Genomic DNA, 5953 nt, shown 5'->3' with positions numbered 1-5953 from the left:
CGGCCGAAAAATTTTTGGTCCCAGATTCGATTTAAATGACCCTTTCCTGACCAATTGGAGCCCCAAGAAGTCAGAAAACGCAGCGAAAGCAGCGTGGGATCAACAGGAGAGAAGTTACGAAGGAAAAAGCACCTGCTGAAAAATGTCGAAAACACTGGTTCTCGTTTTTCGGCTGTAACTTTTGATGCGTTGATCGCAGCGTATTCCTACTGCGCCCAATCGATTTCTCTCGCAAAATTACGTCGGAGTAGCGCATGAAAGAATTTATTCCGGCACTTTTCAAAATCACCAAAATTTTCGCCAAAAATGCAAAGGGGTTAGCCTTGCTTTGTTTTCGGCCGAAAAATTTTTGGTCCCAGATTCGATTTAAATGACCCTTTCCTCACCAATTGGACCCCCAGGAACTCAGAAAACGCAGCGAAAGCAGCGTGGGATCAACAGGAGAGAAGTTACGAAGGAAAAAGCACCTGCTGAAAAATGTCGAAAACACTGGTTCTCGTTTTTCGGCTGTAACTTTTGATGCGTTGATCGCAGCGTATTCCTACTGCGCCCAATCGATTTCTCTCGCAAAATTACGTCGGAGTAGCGCATGAAAGAATTTATTCCGGCACTTTTCAAAATCACCAAAATTTTCGCCAAAAATGCAAAGGGGTTAGCCTTGCTTTTTTTTCGGCCGAAAAATTTTTGGTCCCAGATTCGATTCAAATGACCCTTTCCTGACCAATTAGAACCCCAAGAAGTCAGAAAACGCAGCGAAAGCAGCGTGGGATCAACAGGAGAGAAGTTACGAAGGAAAAAGCACCTGCTGAAAAATGTCGAAAACACTGGTTCTCGTTTTTCGGCTGTAACTTTTGATGCGTTGATCGCAGCGTATTCTTACTGCGCCCAATCGATTTCTCTCGCAAAATTACGTCGGAGTAGCGCATGAAAGAATTTATTCCGGCACTTTTCAAAATCACCAAAATTTTCGCCAAAAATGCAAAGGGGTTAGCCTTGCTTTTTTTTCGGCCGAAAAATTTTTGGTCCCAGATTCGATTTAAATGACCCTTTCCTGACCAATTGGAGCCCCAAGAAGTCAGAAAACGCAGCGAAAGCAGCGTGGGATCAACAGGAGAGAAGTTACGAAGGAAAAAGCACCTGCTGAAAAATGTCGAAAACACTGGTTCTCGTTTTTCGGCTGTAACTTTTGATGCGTTGATCGCAGCGTATTCCTACTGCGCCCAATCGATTTCTCTCGCAAAATTACGTCGGAGTAGCGCATGAAAGAATTTATTCCGGCACTTTTCAAAATCACCAAAATTTTCGCCAAAAATGCAAAGGGGTTAGCCTTGCTTTGTTTTCGGCCGAAAAATTTTTGGTCCCAGATTCGATTTAAATGACCCTTTCCTCACCAATTGGACCCCCAGGAACTCAGAAAACGCAGCGAAAGCAGCGTGGGATCAACAGGAGAGAAGTTACGAAGGAAAAAGCACCTGCTGAAAAATGTCGAAAACACTGGTTCTCGTTTTTCGGCTGTAACTTTTGATGCGTTGATCGCAGCGTATTCTTACTGCGCCCAATCGATTTCTCTCGCAAAATTACGTCGGAATAGCGCAAGAAATAATTTATTCCGGCACTTCTTAAAATCACCAAAATTTTCGACAAAAATGCGAAGGGGTTAGCCTTAGTTTTTCCCTCATTGTTTGACCGAAAGATTTTATTCTCATATCTGATTAGTATGATCGTTACGCCAATTGGACCCACAGGAACGCAAAAATAGCACAAAAAAGAGCGTAGGGTCAACAGCAGGGGAACTACTAACGGAATCTTCTATTTTTTATCCGCTACTCTTGGTGTGTTTCTCGCAGCGTCTTGGAACTGCGTCGAATCGACTTTTCTTAGTGAACTACGTCGATGTACCGTGTGAAGAGATTGATTTCAGCATTGTCCCAAATTCACAAACAACGAATAGAAAAAAACTGACGAGGTCTACCTTCCTTTTTCTCGAGCGGATAATTTTTCGTCATAGAATCAATCCGAACGACCCTTTCCCAGACTTATTGCAACTCTAGTATTACAAAAAGGTATTTTCATCCTCGTGGGACCAATACCTGAGAAGATACGAAAAAATTACGGGGAAATTGCAGTAGGTGTTATTCAATTTATTCAATATTACATATAATAGTAATACAACATTACACATTTTGAATCCTGCAGAGGTGCATCGTACCTTTTAGCATTGAAGGTACTCAGACTGGAACCCAAACTGCGCTCACAAACAACATTAAGAACGATTTTATACAACATTGTTCATATTCTGCTTAATGCAATATATATCGCAGTATCTATTCTACATAGAAATAGCATACTAATTATATCAATGAAAATATTATAATAGTAATTATTGGTATAAAATCATTAGTATAATGTACTAGTATAACATAATAGATTCATAGTATTTGGTAACTTGGTAAAGTAGTATACACTGACACCTGAACACTTGTACTACATTGAATAAACTGGAACTGGAACTGGAACTTTGTCCCTACGAGTTTGTGATTTTCCTTTCCCACCTCGTTAAAAATCCAGTGCAAATTTGATGTTTTTCAGCCGTAAGTTTTGATTCGTTGCAAAATTATGTTGATACTGGGTGTGAATAAATCGATATCAGCATATCCCAAAATCAGCCAAAAATTTGCGGCTCTCGGAGTTTGGAAACTTTTCGTCGTAAAATCGTTTTGCAGGACTCTTTTTAAATCAGATAATTCTAACCCTGAAAAATGCCGAAAAGACATTTAATAAAGCGTATATAGGACCAACAGCAGAGGAATTACCAACAAAATCTTACCTTCTCGGTTGTCCTTCTGATACTTCGCTCGCAGCGTATTCCACAAAACTTTTCTGTAAGCTCTATGAGTAGCTGTTAGAGATATAAGACAAAAAATCTAATTCATTCTCATTATTCTAGAATCGTCATACATGTAATGCAGTGAAATGAATAAAGTGTTAATATCTTTTTTATTTTTGTTTATTGTTCAGAAGAAAGGCCCTGGACACACCGCAATGTTTTCAGTGTAGACCATGCGGTAATAAACGTATGAAAAGGCATGATAATTATGCACGAGTGCACGATTCTGGAATAATGAGAATAAATTGGATTATTTTCTCACCTCAAAAAACTGCTAACGTTTAAATTGATTTCCTTTTTGCTTCTTCAATATCTCCGTTTGTTCAAATTTCGAATTAACAATCCTAGATTTCTCAATTCTTAGGATAAAAACGCCACAGTACCACTGATTCAACCACATAGTTTTGACCACGGTCATACTAGTCCTTACTACTCCTAGACCACCTCCGACCACCTCTAACAACCACCGATAACCACCTCAGGTTATACCTGGAATAGTAATAAATATTTTCAGTATAAGAACACATCAAAAATATTGTGTAAGGATTGGTATAATTAATTAATTAATTAATAATATAATAAATTTTATCAGCGCGTTTATAGCTACTGTATTTGTGCTTGCGCGAAAAATGAATTGAAATAATATATTGTAAACATGACGAATGTGAAAAACTTTTGATGAAATATAATGACAATTGCCATTAAGTATTGTAAAAATGTTTTACTCGCCGTGCACAAACCCTCGTTCTCCTCGTTCACCTTGTTCACCTCGTCTTCCTCGTCCTTTTCCTCGTCCATCTCGATCACCCGCAACCACCCCTAACCACCTTCAACGACCACCGCTAACCACCTCCGGTTATACCTCGATTACTAATAAATATTTTCGGTAAAAATTAGAAAACATCAAAAATATTGTGTAAGGATTAATATAATCCTTATATTGAGACATTTTACCAAGAAGATTATAAGAAAGTTATAACAAATTATAGAAATTTTACTAGCGCATTGACAGCTCCTGAATTTGGGCTTGGGCGAAAAATGAATTGAAATAATTTATTGTAAATATGACAAGTTTGAAAAATGTCAGGTAAAATATACTTACAATTGCCATTAAATATTGTTAAAATGTTAGATTCACCGTGCACAAATAGTAACATAGCTTTTTGATATTGGTCCACATGAAAATAGTTGCTTATAATTATTTATTTTGCACTATTATCATATGCAAATGGTTAAAAACTGAAAGCAATCAATATTTATATAGCTAAATATTTAAGTAACGCCGAAAAAAGGTTCAAAGTGAAAACCGAGTTCTTTAAATGCTGCCATACGAAAAATCGGGAACAGTACACATATTTTATTTTTCAAATCTATCGAAAACGATAATTTTTAATCGAAACATTAATTGTCAGATATTTTTTTTCAATGAAAAATAACTGACAATGCTTTTTAAAATTTCGAATGTATTTTAACTCATATTTGGACAGTACAAGAAAAATTTACTTATCATCAATTGTTGCAAAATGGCGAAGTTATCAGCTGGCCATTCAAGCGCCTCGCCGCTGGAATCTCGAATTGGCAGGAAAGTTGGAATGCATAATTTTTGTCTGAAATGTGAAAACTAAAATTACTTTGAATTGACTTATAATTTTGTCATCGACGAACTAAAAAACTCACAAAAAACCGTTAAATCACATTCATTTTCGTTCAGAATTTTCATGGTAAACGTCGTTACTTTTTACTTTTGAGCTCAACAATTAATATGATATCACGGTTTTTTGAGTTATTTTGGTACATCGATAATAGAATGGTGCGTAAATTGAAAATGACTAGTTTTAAAACACTCGCTCGCTAATGCTCGCTCGGGGTCGGATGCCTAGTGTAACTGGTTTTTGTGCTCGTGCGCTCGCTTATTCGTTGTCAGTGTTTTACCAGATGACATAGTTGTAGGGGAGACTGGGGCACGATGACTCCCCAAAAAATTCTGCTATTTGCTTCACAGTATGCAGATTGAAATCTGTCTTTGTGCATGTGACGCAAACCAAATCTACCCGTAAGATTTTTTCTATATAATGCTACCAATCACGTTTACACACGCATGTAAGTATAACGTATTGCGATTTTATGACAATAAATTACGTCAAAAAATATCACAGAACAATCAGCTAAGTGCTAACAGATTTAAAACACGAAACACAGCAATCTTAGCTCTAATTGAACAACGTTACTGTCATGTATCCCTGTGTATACTGTACCAATTATTCACCAATTGCAATTTGTTGATTCTGGTCGTTCGGTTTTTTTTCCGATTCAAAATGTTATCTGAAGCATGCATATTGGTTTGATAGTACAAAACATGACGTTTTCAATAATCAAACTTTTAAACTTAAAAATTAATTCGGAAGGTCGAAAGTCATCAGGTCAAGGACCTGGCCAGCCAGAACTACGGAGCCATTGTTCTGGAACTTGAGTTTCACCAGGAAGCGGACCTGGAGCGCAGAAACTACGCAGAGCTTGGTCAAAAGTCACCATGTCAAGAACCTGGACAGCCAGAACTACGGAACGCTTTTCCTGAATGTCAAGATCCACCAGGTCAAGGACCTGGACTGCCAGAACTACGGAGCGCTTGTCCTGGAAGTAAATTTTCACTACGTAGTGGACTTTGAGCGCAAAAACTATGGAGCGCTTGTCCTGGAAGTCGAGTTTCACCAGGTAGTGAACCTGGACGCAGAAACTACGGAGCGCTTGTCCTGGAAGTCGAGTTTCACTAGGTAGTGAACCTGGAGCACAGAAACTACGGAGCGCTTGTCCTGGAAGTCGAGTTTCACTAGGTAGTGAACCTGGAGCGCAGGAACCACGAAGCGCTTGTCCTGGAAGTAAATTTTCACTACGTAGTGGACCTTGAGCGCAAAAACTACGGAGCGCTTGTCCTGGAAGTCGAGATCCACCAGGTCAAGGACCTGGACATCCAGAACTACGTACCGCTTGTCCTGGAAGTCGAGTTTCACCACGTGGTGGACCTGGAGCGCAGGAACTACGGAGCGCTTGTCCTGGAAGTCGAGATCC

The 5953-nt window shown here is 38.8% G+C and overlaps 1 long non-coding RNA gene across 1 annotated transcript; it reads right to left on the bottom strand.

The window, feature by feature from the left end:
• Window positions 1-5487: 5487 nt before the first annotated feature.
• LOC124292868 lies at window positions 5488-5953 on the bottom strand. The gene is made up of 3 exons (XR_006902814.1): window positions 5908-5953; window positions 5728-5757; window positions 5488-5667 (listed from the first exon to the last, which is right to left on the bottom strand). It is a non-coding gene; the product is annotated as an uncharacterized LOC124292868 (long non-coding RNA).

The sequence above is a fragment of the Neodiprion lecontei genome, chromosome 2, assembly GCF_021901455.1.
Source record: "Neodiprion lecontei isolate iyNeoLeco1 chromosome 2, iyNeoLeco1.1, whole genome shotgun sequence".
NCBI classification, from domain to species: Eukaryota; Metazoa; Arthropoda; class Insecta; order Hymenoptera; family Diprionidae; genus Neodiprion; species Neodiprion lecontei.
The sequence above is the reverse complement of the archived record's forward strand: the minus strand, read 5'-3'. Positions and strand labels throughout refer to the sequence as shown.